The following is a 15,129-nucleotide window of genomic DNA, read 5'->3' as shown; positions in this document are numbered from 1 at the left end:
AATTCTCAGGGGTGCTTGTTTGCATCTACAGATTCATTTCAGGCTGCTCTCGCCTTTTTTTTTTTTTTTTTTGGTACACGGGCTTAGTTGCTCCATGGCATGTGGGATCTTCCTGGAGCAGGGATCGAACCTGTGTCCCCTGCATTGGCAGGCGGATTCTTAACCACTGCGCCACCTAGGAAGCCCTGCTCTCGCCTTTTGCTAAAGGAGCTGGTATCCAGATACACCTTATTGAAGCCAGTGGACACCTTGGTAACTGCTGCAAGTCCTCTTTCTTCAGAAACCGGTGACCACATGACATGGCCATCGCTGCTGCGGCCCTGCTCACACCAGAACCTGGAGGCTTGGCGTTCGCCTGCTGGGAGCCTGAATGGTTTCCCAATGGCCTGCCCTGTGCTGGCTACAGAGTGCGCCCAATCACTACACAAGCCCACATGCACTGAAGGTCTGGGGTCAGGTTGGCTACCTTCCCAGCTCTGAGCCGGTCTCTAAAGGGCCAGGGCCATTCATCCCACACCTGGATCCACCCCAGATCTCTCTACCCTTAGAAGCCTATCTGTCCTGCCTTCCTCCTCCCCCAGCCCCAGCATAGCTTCTGAAAGGGAGGGAGTTTTCTCTCCAGTGTAACTTTTCTCAGGATAATTGACAGTGGAAAATTCAATTCCCTTCACAGGAAACCTCACCCTACCGCAGGGGTGTGGTCTGGCCTCCCCACTCCAACAAAACAATCACAGAATGGCTCACATTGTTATAGTTCCCTAAACCTGGGTGCTCAGTCTCTTCCACGATTGATCTTGTGAGTTTATCAGCTCATATCATCCTCAGAACAACTCGGTGAAGCAGAAGGAATTTATTTTATTATTATTTTAACCTCATGGAGGAGGAAACAGAGGCTCAGAGGGGTTAAATTATCTGCCCAATGTCACACAGCTAGTTAGAGGCAAAACTTCCATTCAATATATAATCTCTGGCTCCAGAGCCAATCTCAGTTTCGTGGAGAGAGAAATATACAAGTTGCCCTCCTCCCAGGCCGATTTGGTTGTGGGCTAAATGCTGTAAATGATGTAAAAGGGGCTAGTATAGGGCCTGGTAGCACAGTATCTGGCTGTTCAGTATGTCTTGTTGGATAAATGAATGAATAGTAGGTGCTCAAAGCCATATATATACATTTTTTTCTTTAGACCACCAAATAATGATTAATATGCTCCAAAGGAATTTTCCATAACAGGATCTGAAGCAACAACCAGAAAAACTCTTCCTAGCTTCCTTCATTCAGTTTCCGCTCTTCCTGCTTGTATCACGGTGCAGAGTCCCTGGGACAGGAAACCTCTCATGGTTTCCTGATGGTGCAGATGCCGTTTCTAAAGGAAACTAGACCTTGACAGCAGCACAGTTTGGGGCAGGGCAGTGGCAGCCTGGAGGGGAATCTGAAAACATTCCTGAGGGCAGGTGGGGTCTGGGTGTAAAACTTGTCCCAAACCCCCAATGTTTGTTTGCAAAGTGATACTACTCATTGCCCAGGAGGTGAGATTTTATTTCAAGGTGTTCTCCTTGGAGAAGAGAATGGAGTAGGAAGGGGAAAATGAGAATCAGTTCTGGGGGATAAATGGTTATCTACCTTGGTTAAAAGAGCAAGGAAGTAGGTGTGGAATAGTGGGATAAACACACACACACGCACACACACACACACAGGAAAATGGAAAGGGCATTTTTCTTGCCACAGAGATGTTTTACTAGAAAAATGTAGGGCTATGTCCAGTCATTCCTGAATTTAAATACAAACCACCCAGAAACGATGCTATTTCATCAATTGTTAAGGACTTCTGGAGTCTAAAGAGTGTAGGATAACCAGCTTGATCTGTTCAAGGATGCTATGATTATGGTTTCTGGGTCACATTCTTGCTGAATGATCTGTCTGGAATATGTCCTGTTGGTTTTGGTTCCTCTCAAATCAGTTGTGCCCAGGGTGGGCGCATTAAGAAGTCTTGCTGGCACTTGTCAGCTCTCTCTCTCTCTCCTGAGTTACCCCTTCCCCTTTTCTCCTCTCTCCCCTCTTCTGGCTCCCTATCTCCCCCTGCCCCATCTCCGCCTCAGTTCCCCTCAGTCTGTCTCCTCCCCCTTTCCCCTCCCGCTGCCTCCTTCCAGTTCCCATCGTAAGTTGGAATACTGACAGAAGAGGCAGTGCTTGCCTTGCTGGGGCCCTCTGCCAGAAAAATGGAACAGGTCAAATTATAAAAAAGGATTAAAAAAGAATACTCTGGCAAAATGGGGAAACAGATGTTCAGGGGTGGCTTTGCTGTCTCGGGCTGTCTGCTGCCTGCTGAACCGCGCACCTTACAGGGTAGCTAGACGTGCACATTCGGCCTCATGGCACACGTGGCTGCTTTAACACCAGATCTGTAGCTATAAGTCTGTCTCTGCTGAATTCTCTGCTGGTGACCTCTGTAGCCCCAAACCCAGAGTTGGCAAGGTTACTGACCACCTGGTAGCAAGATTTATTTTCAGCCTCTTCTCAGAGGCTGTTTTTTTTTTTTTTTGCTAGAAAATTTTATTTTATTTTATTTTTTTGAAGTTATTGAAATATAGTTGATTTACAATGTTGTGTTAGTTTCAGGTGTACAGCAAAGTGATTGAGTTATACATATACATATATTCATTCTTTTTCAGATTCTTTTCCCATATAGTTCATTATAAGATATTGAATTCTCTGTGCTATACAGTAAGTCCTCATTGGTTATCTATGAAGGTGACTCAAAAATTATCCGCACTATGGTTATATTAAAACTTCTGTAAATTCTACAGCCAGAGTGTGGATAATTTTTGACTCAGCCTCATGTTTTATATATAGTAATGTGTATATGTTAATCCCAAACTCCTCTAATTTACCCCTCCTTCCACTTTCCTCTTTGGTAACCCCAAGTTTGTTTTACATGTCTGTGAGTCTATTTCTCTTTTGTAAATAAGTTCATTTGTATCATTTTTAGATTATACATATAAGCAATATCATATGATATTTGTCTTTGTCTGATTTACTTCACTTAGTATGATAATCTCTAGATCCATCCATGTTGCTGCAAATGGCATTATTTCATCCTTTTTTATGGCTGACTAATATTCCATTGTGTGTACATACCACATCTTTATCCGTTGATCAGTTGATGGGCACATGTTGCTTCCATGTCTTGATTATTGTAAATTATGCTTCAGTGAACATTGGGGTGTGTGGGTCTTTTCTAATTATAGTTTTCTCTTGATATAGGCCCAGGAGTGGGATTGCTGGATCATATGGTAACTTTATTTTTGTTTTTTTAAGGTACCTCCATACTGTTTGCACCAATTTACATTCCCACCAACAGTGTAAGAGGGTTCCCTTTTCTTCACACCCTCAGAGGGTTTTTTGTTTTAAGACTACCAGGAAGAGTGGACACTGGAGCTGTTTTCAGGTCACTGTTTAACAGTAAATATATTATGGAAACTTCAGATTCTTAAGAAAATAGAGAAGGAACTTGTGGGTGCAGAACCAGGTCTGAAATGAACCCTATGGAAAGTTCATGGTTGAAGTTCTCCTGCTGGGACTTGTAACTTTCCAGGGGTCCTTTGCTTCTGTCTCCCAAAGACTTGCTGTTTACTGGCTGTTGACCAAAAATGAAAGTCCTTGCGGTTGGCCAGCCAGAGAACTCAGGCTATCTCCTTTAAAAAAATATTTCCCTTTTGGCTCTAAAAGCCATTTCCACCACAGACTCTAAAAAGAGATTGCAGATTCTGAACATTTGCTGTAGACGGAGGAGCGTGGCAGGCAGTTTCCATCCCTGTCGGACCCTTGTGTGGGTTAACCTCACATGCTCACCTGCTGCCTCCACCTCCGGTGCTTCCCCTTGTCGTGTAGGAGTGGAAGAAGGATCCAGTGAGTTAGCACATCTAAAGCACTTAGAACAGTACCTGACAAGTGACCAGCATTTACTAAATGTTACCCATCACAAGGATGGATGAGACACACTCCTTCCCTCAAAGAACTGATAACCTAACTGAGAGAGAAAGACCAATTAACAGAAAAATTTACAATGTGGAGCTCTGGCTCCTCCAGGCCAGTCGGCCCTTACTGACTGTGTGACCTTGTGCAGGTTATCTAAGCTTTCCAGGCCTCAGTTTACCTTTCTGTGATATGGGAATGCAAATAGCTACTTCATAAGGTAATTGGGAGGGACCAAATGAGATAATATCTGCAAAGTGCTTAGCACATAGTTCGCACTCCATGAGTGGTTGCAGTTATTTCTATTATGGTGAGTACTCTCAGGGAAGTATTCAAGGGGGTGTGGGACCTGTGAGAAGAGGAACCTGACTTGGTCATGGAGGTCAGGGGGAAGCCAGGCAGGCTTCGCAGCATGTGCTGCAAGAGGAAAGGTACAGGGCATGAACAGGTTATGTCTGTGTTAGGACAGCTGGTGGCAGCCAAGTCAGCTCCTCCTCTGGGGTCCCCGAAACTGAGTTCTGAATACTGGAGTGAAGGTGAATGAAGCGGAATCTTCTCCCTCCTACAAGCCCACACTGAGCATGGAAACTTTACAAAGTGGGACTGTAACCTCATTAACTCCTTCCTCAAATGCTGTGCACATCCTGATGCCTCATGGGGTCTGTTTGTCTCACTCTTAAATGGTCTTTAAATTTGGCATGGTAGGTGGGGCTCTGCAGGACAAAGCTGTTACACTGTGTTCATCTGAATTTCACTCCCATTTCCATTATTATCCTCATTATTGCTTTTTACTCCTGTCAGCTTGACATTCCACACTGTTTGCCAGATGAGAGACTGAGGAATCCTCTAAAGCAAGTACAGAGAGATCACCCATGTAGGCAGGTAATTGTCAGAATTAGCAAAATCCAAACTGGGTATCCAAAAATAGAGGACACCCAAGTTAACTTTCAGATAAACAGCAAATGATTTTTTTTAGTGGTATACATAGGTAGGGTTGCAATAATGCAATATTGCAATATCCCTTGCAATATTTGGGACATAATATACTAAAAAATTTTGTTACTTATCTGATATTCTTATCCAGCTGGTGTCATGTGTTTTATCTGGCCGCTCTTGGTGTGGGAGAAGTATCTGGGAGTGCTCTGCTTTTTGCATCAGATTTTAGCTTGCTCTGTTAGAAAGTGTGGTAATATATGGCTCAGTTCCTATCATTGGGTATTTATTTAGTCCCCACTGGCCTCCACTTAGGTGTTTATGTTATTGAGAACTGATTGCTGATAGGAGTGTTATTATATCAATTAGAAAATGGTTTTTGGAAATTAACCCTTCCTACAGCAGAAATCCTGAACAACTTCAGGGATTTGATGCATAATATATAAACATAGGACAATGCCTGCTTCTGCATGGGCTGTGTGACTTATAGAGTCTGGATACTGAGGTTTTGGTTTTCTCCATTTTCTCTTGTAACAGAAGCTCAGGTCTGATCTACTCTGTTTTGGAGAGTCAGAACATCTTAGTGTCCTCATTGGAGGGAACACCCAGTGCCCTGCTTTCTTAATGCACAGGTACCTCAGCCTGGCTAGATCATCATGGGCCAGGATGCGGGGTGGGAGGGGGGACTGTTATATATATGGGGGAGGGGAATCCTGACTCCTAAGAAAACCTGGTCTATTGTTATGCAGTGATCCTTATTTTAACAGTTTTTTTGAAGGAGCTGAAACCTGATTTCCTGTTTCTTGCACCCAGTTGTTCATCTTTTACTTTCTAGAGCTTTCAACCATTTTTTTTTACTGTGACCCAACATAAGGATACATTTTACATTTAGACAGACACAAATTTGCATATAAATGTAAATAAAACAGAAGTTTCATGGAATAGCAATTACCCCTTATTAAATTGCCTCATCTGATATTTTCCGTTTTGTTCTATTTTATTTAAAATGCTGATTAACCTGTCCAGTTGATTTCCACTAATGGGTTGCCTACTACTGTTTGAAAAACAGTGCTCTAGAGTGTTTATAGCAAACATAGAGTAAATCTGTTCCTCTTTTCTTTCTGAAAGCTCTCTTATTTCTTTCTGAAATACTTGCAGATGGCTGTCAAATTGTATCTTTATCTTTTCTTCTCCCTGCTATGTCTCTCTCTTTCTTAAAGTGAAGTATAATTGATTTACAATATAGTATTAGTTCAGGTACAGCAAAGTGATTCAGTTATACATATATATGTATATATATATATTCTTTTTTCTATTCTTTTCCATTATAGTTTATTACAAGATATTGAATATAGTTCCTTGTGCTATGCAATGAATCCTTGTTGTTATTTTATATATGGTAATGTGCATCTGTTAATCTTGTACTCCCAGTTGATCCTTTCCACCTTCCCCTCTGGTAACCATGGTTTGTTTCTATGCCTATGAGTCTTTTCTGTTCTGTATATAGATTCATTTGTATTATTTTGTAGATTCCACATTTAAATGATTTATATAATATTTGTCTTTATCTGACTTACTCCACTTGGTATGATAATTTCTCGGTCCATCCATGTGGCTGCAAATGGCATTATTTCATTTTTTTTTATGGTTGAGTAATATTCCATTGTATATGTATACCACATCTTCTTTATCTGTTCATCTGTTTATGGACACTTAGGTTGCTTCCATGTCTTGGCTGTTGTAAACAGTGCTGCTATTACCATTGGGGTGCATGTAACTTTTGAATTACAGTTTTCTCCGGATAGGTGCCCAGGAGTGGGATTGCTGGATCATATGGTAGCTCTGTTTTTAGTTTTTTAAGGAACCTTCATACTGTCCTCCACAGTGGCTGTAGGTCTCTTTCTTAATATGCTCTGATTTCTCCATCCAGTCCCATCCTGCTCATCTTCTGCTGAGTGCTTTCATTTTTTAAGGATTTTGTTCATTTGTTTGTTTGTTTTAATGTGGACCATTTTTAAAGTGTTTATTAAATTTGTTACAACATTGCTTCTGTTTTATGTTTTGGTTTTTTGGCCAGGAGGCATGTGGGATCTTAGCGCCCTGACTAGAGATCAAACTTGCACCCCCTGCATTGGAAGGTGAAGTCTTAACCACTGGACTGCCAGGGAAGTCCCTACTGAGTGTTTTCTAAGAGGAAAGTTTTGTTTTAACCTGGTGCTGAGAACTGAGCCTGACCTCACATATAACTTGACCAATACTTGGCAGGGTGGGATCATCAGACCCCTTGACCTTAAACTTCCACCCAAGTTAATATCACTCCATTAATCAATACCCATCGGGTGTGGTTATTTATTTTTAATTTACCTAAAAAACCTAATAAAAAAATCATCCATTCCCCGCCCCCTTTGTCTATAACAGTCTCTGGAGATATTTTTCCTAATTGGGGTGTGGGAGGGGCTCAAATCAAGATGCCCGTCATTCATAGTTCCTAGATCTACCAATTAAATATTCCCAAACTCAAGAAATGTCAACAGAAGAAGCTGTGTGTCTGGCACCGTCTAGCACAGCAATAATTAAAGCTCCTCTAAAATGGCCATATTTTGAAAGAAAATGGATAACAGGTTAGTGACCGTAGCTAATAATTATGGAGTATGTGCTCCATGTTAAGAGCTGAGAGCTTTACATGTGAGTGATTCATGAGTTTCTCACAACCCTTTGAGGCAGATACTGTAGTAACTACTACTTCTCAAAAGAAGAAAAACTGAGCTGTAGTCAATTCAAGTAATTTCTCCAGTCATATCACAAATAAATGACAGAGGGGAAGTTGAGCCCAGGCCCATCTTACTCCTCAGCCTGTGTTTTGAAATACTTAACTGCATCCCATAGACTGATACCCACCGCTGGCAGTTTTGAAAGAGCTAATGCATGTAACATACTCAGGGCAGTGCTTTTGTGGGGGCTTCATAGTGCTTGCTCTCTTCCCTAAAGAAACGGAAGAACTTAGTGACAAGTTCAGGTCCCAAGCAGCCCCCAGGAGCCTGGGCAAACTGTCAGCACCCATCACTGACTGCACAGGGTCAGGCCTCAGGTTGCGCTGCAGTGACCCGGTGGGTCTGGGGCCAGGGGAGCACCTCTCCTGTCCAGGTGAGCGCGGAGGGGGAGCTGTGTGCTTGGCGGGCAAAGTCGTGTAGCCTCAAGAATCAAGGGCTCTGCTCTGAAGAATAGGTTTGAATCCTGGCCCTGTCACTTTTGAGCCATGTGATCTCGGGAGAGTCCCATAACCTGAAGCCAGCTTCCTCTCCTCATGTGTAAAATATGGATAATAATGCAGGGTGTTATATACTGATGAAATGATGTAACGTATGAAATCACCTGGTACAGAGGAAACACTATTTTGTACTTGCTCGCTTGAGACAGAAAACTGGGTTTTGATCATTTTCCTCCTACAATATCTTTTGTCTGCTCCCTCATTTAGGTTGGGATTCTGAGTGCATAGAAACGTAGGTCCTCAAATATCCTAAACCAGTGGTTCTTAAAGCATGGTCCGTGTACCAGCAACAATAGCATCATCTTGGAACTTGTTAGAAATGCAATCCTTGAGCCCTGCCCTGACCTGCTGAATCAGAAACTCTGGGGGTGTGACCCAGGAGTCTGTTTTAGCCAGCTTTTCTGGTGACTTTGATGCAGCTGAAGTTTAAGAACCACTGCCTTACTGGCACTGACTTCCTGGGTCTTCCCCTGTTTTCAACAGGACTCAGTGGAAGGCTCTAGAGAGACTGCATCTTTCATGTGGATATGGTGACCAATGTGGAGTTCACTTTCAGATTGTTTCCACTTAATCCTTCTATTATGATTCATCTCAACTTGGTCATTTTCTGATGTTCCTTTTCTCTCTTCCACATAATTTGAAAGTCATATTGTGTATACCTTAGGTCCTAAAGGATGACTAGAAAGGGATTGATCCCAGATGCTGGGTAAAGGAGGCTGGTAACATTCCGAAGGAACTCATCCCTGGATGCTGCAGGCCCTCCTCCCTTTAAGTTCCTCCTGACTTCAAGATCTCGGCACAGGCTGTTAGCTCAGCTGGACCGCTCTTCTCCCTCTTCTTCATCACCTTGGAGAAGCCTTCCCTTTCCACCCCCTCTAAGTACCCACCTTCTTCACTGTTAGTCTTTGCTATTGCACCCTGCTCCTTTTCTTCATCACACATAGACCAGATTGTAATTATGGATTTATTTATATACATTTTAGTAAGCGGAGCCCTTGGTAGGGTATTTGCACACCTAGTGGAGTCTGTGGCTTATTCAATGTAACTGATAATATTTTTTGAATGAATGAATGAACCACTGCAACTCTCACGTGGTTCTGCCTTCTTTCAAACTCTGTTGTGCTTTCAGTTAATCCTTTCAGTTAGTCCTTCTGTTTAGGACTGAATTTTTTCTAGTTATTTCTAGTTATTCCCCTCCCGACCTTGGACTTTTCTGAAGACTCTCTTCTACTTAGCATGATACTGACTCTATCGCTGACACACAATAAATAATTCCTGATTTCTAGATGGATCACTTATCATATAAGCTGTGAACTGTAAAACAAATTTTTCTCTTGAATCGAACCATCCAGAGTGGCCAGAGCCCTTGGGGATGGCGAGAACGTCCCCACTTCTATGTCTTTTGCATGTAAAGTACAAGACATGCTGGAAGACATGCTGGTCTTTAGTGCATATTCTAGAAGAATGAAGAAGTGGAACTGCTGTATAGGCTGTGGAGGGGCCATTCTTCTCACTGTTCTCTCTAGCTATGAACAGAGAGGACATGTTTTTAAAATAAAACATACCAGCCTCCTTTTCAGAATGGCGACTACAAGGGATCTTGATTAAGTATGAACATTACGATCAAAGTTATCTCCAGTTATTGTGACAGTCCTTGTTTTTAAGTGATTGTATATTGCTGTTGTAGAAACTCAGTATGATTCCAGTTTTTAGAAAAAAAAAAAAAAACTCACGTATCTATACCATCGTTGGAAATAGAATAAAACCTAATTGGTTTTTTGTTCATGAAGAGAAAAATAGGAAGAAATTGACATAGCATGATACACACAGTAGGATGAACAAAACTGAGGCTGTCTGCTATTCGTATGCAGTTGGATTCACCCAACAACTCCACAGAATGATCGATATGGTTAGAAGCTTGGGAGCCTGTAAACTGGGCAACATTAACTACTCAGCTATCCAGTGGTTCTCAACTGGGGGCAGTTTTGCCCACAGGAGACATTTGGCAATGTTTGGAGACATTATTAGTTGACACAACTTGGAGTGGTTGGGGGTTTGCTACTGGCATCGAGTGGGTAGAGGCCAAGAATGCTGCTGAACATCCAACAATGCAGAGGGCAGTCCTCACCACAAAGGATTCTCAGCCCCGAATGTCAAGAGTGCCAAGGTTGAGAAACCCTGAAATAACCAATCGGCCGAAATGTATGTGCTTTCAATATGCCCAAGGTTTCTGTAGTGAGAGTAGCAAATAAAATTAGAATGATTGTCATTATTAAATACCTGTGACATACCAGGCTCTTTATAGTCATAGCTACTGAGTGTCTCAGTCAGGATCCGACCTCAGGTTTGTCTGGGGCAAGTGTCGCCACTCTTCCTCCTTGGCTTTTTGGTGTAGGTGCGTTTTCCCTGGACATAGTGGTATCCACCCTCTGCTTCCTGTGTTTTATATAGATCAGATTATGTGTGTAAAGCATATTAGGTAATACGCTCAGAGGAGAAAGCCATGGGGCAAGAAGAGACTGGTGTGTCACCATGGGTGTGAAGCTGAAAACATCCAGACAAACAGGCCTTAGATCCATAACTCACTAAATGAGCCAAACGCCTATGGAGGATGACAGCACAGAACCTGGCCCTTAGTAGGCACTTCATACATATTTGTTGGGTAATTTTTTCATAATCAGCAGAGTCCTTGGGTAAGCTTCAAATGGAGCAGAGTTTCCAAATGACCCATTCTATTATACACCATTTAACTCCTGCTAGGAGCCGTTTCCCCACCTCTAAGGCACCCGGTATTTCCGGAACAGCAGAGCGGTCTCACCTGTGCATCTTCCCCTTGCCTTGGACATCTTTCTCTTTGTTTTTCACTGTCCGTGCTCAGTCCATCTGGCCTGGCAAAGGCTCATCCCTAGCTCCTGCTCCCTCACAGCAGTGCTCTCCAGGCATTCTCTGCTTTGAGCACTCCCAGGGCTCCCTGCATTTTGCTCCTGTCAACAGGTTGCAAGACGGGGGCAGGACATGTGTCAGAATCTCCAGGGGAGGTATGCCATAAGAAAAAGCTTATTTGAGAATGTAGTTTTATATTTGGAAACAAGTGGGAAAAAATACAACTATTGTCTTTGTAAAATGAGGAACTTAAAGAAAAGCTTGGAAGAAATCGTCTTGCCTGGCAATCATACAGGGATTTAGCAAATCTGGGGTTGGTGTGACCATTTTATGTTTTGGAAAAGAAGAGGTTCAAAGAAAAAGCGTTGTGAAGTGGGGCAGTATGCGCTCTCTTTTCCTATGTCCCTGCCTTTGCTGGTAATGACCTCCTTCCCTCAGCACTTGGATTTCTTGGAACCTGCTCTTTTCCCTTCCTGTAGAAAGCCAATCCCTCCTCCTTGCTCCCACAATGCTTTGTTTTTTAACATTCTGATGTGTCATCCACCATCCTTTACCTTTATCATGTCAATCTCTGATATAGTAAATGTTGCTAAAAGAGAAATACAAGAGCACGTTGACCCCAGTAAACCAGTGGGAGACCTTAGACTGTGGCCCTCAGACTTTCACGTCCTAGGAATCACTTAGTACAACCACAACTCCACTCTTAGAGGTTCTGAATCTCTAGAATTTGGCGATGGGACATCAGGAATTTAAAATTTTACGTGCTTTGGTTTATAAATCACACTTTGGGAAGCACTACGGAACTTGGGCTTATGTGTTCCAGAAACAATACAGCCTGGCTGCATTCACTCATTGGTTTGTTCTCTTCACAGGCATTTGTTGAGAATCACTAATTGTAGTGTGATCTGTCCTAGGGGATGCTGGGCAGTAGCTGTCCCTTTTGTGGACATGCCTGTCCACTCTCCTTTTGCTGTTTGCCATTTGCCTCCTGGCAAGCTCAGGCCCATTCTTAGGGTCCATCCTGGTCAAAGACTAGCTGACAAAGACTTTTAAGTGTGTGTTTGGTGGGTACAGAGAAGAAGAGTGAGGGGGGAAGAGGATTCACATTTTAATAGAGAATTAAATTCCCTGGTATTTCAAATCACTGAAGAAGGGAAGGGTTTCTTTTACTGAATTCCTAATATATGCCCAGCACTTGACATATATGGTCTAATTTAATCCTCACAATAAGCCAATGAGACAGCTGAGGCTTATGATATGTTACTCTTCATAGCTAGAAATAGGTGGACCAGGATTAGAACTCAAGACTGACTCTAAAGACCATGTTCATCCTCCTCTACCTGGATGCCTCTGTTACGTCACCCTTCTTCCAGCCTCTGTGCTTGTCTGGAACATCCTGGTACCTGCTCTATTTTGAGTTAAAGACTGTTCCTTGAGCTGTCCCTAAAAGTACCAAAATTGCTCTGTCACCTTCTTAACTTTCCTAGGGATGAGTAAAAGACAACTTGGGTCACTTTAGAAAGGATGCTGACCTGTAGAGTGAATATGTAGATCCAAAACCACAGATGCTGACTCATTTACTACCTTACTGCTAGCAAAGCTGCATTCAGTTTTTATCATAAACATACCTTGTTTCTATTTGGCCGCAACCTTAGTCAGAATCTGCAACCAAATATACTATAAAATGTTATCGATGACCTCTTGCTGGTCAAATCCAAAATCTTCTTCTCAGGCCTTACTTCCTGAACAATAGAGTCAGACATATTTGATGTAGAAGATTATTCATTTTCTGTATTTGATGTAGTGATTATTAATGGTTGAGGACATTAAAGTGTGTGCAGGAGGAAAACTGGCCTACCAAATTATCACTCGGTATCAATTTGAAAAGTCTAGGCTAGGTCCACCTGACTGAATCAGCAGATTCTTGAGCCCACAAGCTGTGCCTGTCACTTCCTCAGAAGTCTAGGAGTCTGTAGCATTTGACAGGGCGGTCATCTTCTTAAAACTTCCTATGGCTTCCATGCCTTTAAACCTTCCTAGCTCTTCTACTTCCCCAGCCTCTGCCTCTTCTGTCTCCTTCCCTGAATTTTCTGTCATGGGCATTCTCGTAAACTGATCTTCACAGCTTCATCTCTTTTTTTCTCTATAATTCTGTTCTTGACTTCTCACCCAGGCTCTTGGTCCTTATTTCCTCTTGCTCAGAGGACAGGAAGCCTGTCAACATCTTTCTCAAACCAGTCCCCCTACTCCCCCAACTCTGCTTCTTCCATCTTTGGTCCGTCCGTTGGACCAACTGGTTTATAAATCTTCCAAGAAGGACCCATTCTTCCAGAGACCCAGGCGCAAAATCTGAGTTAATTTGATTACTTTTTTTGTTCTTTCTCCCAGGATAGTTGTCTAGTCAATGAAAAGAGTAAAATCTTGCTTCAGAGATTTGATATCTTCCCTGTATTTGGCATCTTCAAAGATTTGGTATCTACATGGTATCTCTCTCTTCCTTTCTATCTCCTTTGTCCAACCTCATGTGTCATTGCTTCCTGCAGCTATTTCCCACATGGGCTCCCTATCTCCCGGGCTATCGGAGGGCTGCTCACAATAATAGCAAATGTGTTGAGCTCTTAATAAGCATCATGCTAACTATTTTATATTTGTTGCTTTATTCAGTCTCTACAACCACCCTGGGAGGTTTGGTGCTCTTTCCCTCATCTTACAAATGAAGAAACTGAGGTTCCGAGAAATTAGGTGACTTGCCCAAGTACCCACAGGTAGAGTGGATGAGCTGTGACTCAACAATCTATTTCTGTTTTGTTCCAGTGGATGCTCATAACTGTTAAAATCTGCTGCTTCTCAGGATATAGTGTGGGATCTAATAGGGAGCAATGAATAAATGTTAGATTCCTTCCCCTCCTTTTTCTATCCATCACCTCTCCCCCAGCTTATGCTAAATTCATACAATGCCAATGGCTCTGAGCTCTGCCACCCTTCAAGGCTCTTTCTCCTTCATGCAGTCAGTCCTCTCCACTTTTTCCAAGCCTCTCCAGTGCTTTCCCGCTCTGTGGTTGCATATTTTGTTATCTTAAATAAATAAATTCTTGAAGGGCTGGTTAGCTGATGTTTCTTTTGTTTCTTTTACGTGTTATCAAGTACTAGGGTACTGGACTTTAAATGGGGTAGGTATTTGGTAAATAATTGTTAAATTATTGCATTTGGGTTTTATCTTGAGAGCAGAGGTTACTGAACCATCAGGGATGTATCAGAAGAATAGACTGGAATCAGAAGGGCACACAACCCACCAGGACTGAGTGGAGGGGTAACACTGCTGGCAGACTAGTTAGCTAATTGCCACAATCCAGGCAGGAATGCCTGAAGGAATCCTGGTCTAGAGAGAAGGCAGAGAGGAGGGGAGCACAAGGTAAGAGGTGTGGTATGTCCTGACTCTCCTATTAACATCTTCCTCAGCAACTGCAATATTATTACCTGGCCTCTCCTCCTCTAAGCAGCAGAGCCAGCTCCTGGAAGCTAGGGAGTGGTGGGTGGTGTGGGTGGGTTTGGGGTCTCCAGAGCAAGGCTCCAGAGGTCTGTAATTGAGTATACTGGGGTGAGTGAGGACTGTTACTCAGCGCAGCTTGACTGAAGAGGTGGGGCAGAATCGGCAACATTTTTCCAGAATTACTTTCTTCACCTCCACTCGGGCAGGTAACAACCTAGCAGTTTGTGACCACTGGCTGTCACATCTGAGGCTGTACAATCTGTTCTGGCCCTTCTGCTTGCCCACGAGCCCATAGCAGCAGCTTGCCGCCCAATCCCAGTGCGTGGTAGAGGCACTGGGGCCAAGAGAACGCAAAGGGAAAAGTCTGGCCACTTGTCATCTGGAAATTCCGCCTGAGAAGAACGAAAGTCCTACACAGACCTCATCTGGACTTTGAGGGCGGGTCGGGACACCGATTTCGGCCGGAGTTGGCCTAGTGGGAAGGAAGAGAAAGTCCAGGGAAGGAGAAATGGTGAGTCTGACGTGAATTAAACCGTGGCAGGGACCAAAACAAGGGAGGCTGTCGCCCTCCTAACTCTCGGGGAG

At 43.1% G+C, this 15,129-nt stretch overlaps 1 protein-coding gene across 8 annotated transcripts in view; it reads left to right on the top strand.

Moving 5' to 3' along the window:
• Window positions 1-15,129, top strand: part of AMOTL1 (angiomotin like 1) — a 159,022-nt gene that overhangs the window by 39,318 nt on the left and 104,575 nt on the right. The window contains exon 1 of one of the 8 annotated variants that reach the window (XM_057747810.1): window positions 14,954-15,055. The exons of the other annotated variants lie outside the window; for them this stretch is intronic. The gene's annotated coding sequence lies outside the window, so the exon portion shown is untranslated. Of the gene's footprint in view, window positions 1-14,953; window positions 15,056-15,129 lie in introns of those variants that run through there. 8 annotated transcript variants of the gene reach the window in all.

Source organism: Hippopotamus amphibius, chromosome 9, assembly GCF_030028045.1.
Source record: "Hippopotamus amphibius kiboko isolate mHipAmp2 chromosome 9, mHipAmp2.hap2, whole genome shotgun sequence".
Lineage (NCBI taxonomy): Eukaryota > Metazoa > Chordata > Mammalia > Artiodactyla > Hippopotamidae > Hippopotamus > Hippopotamus amphibius.
This window is presented reverse-complemented; position numbering and strand designations above follow the sequence as displayed.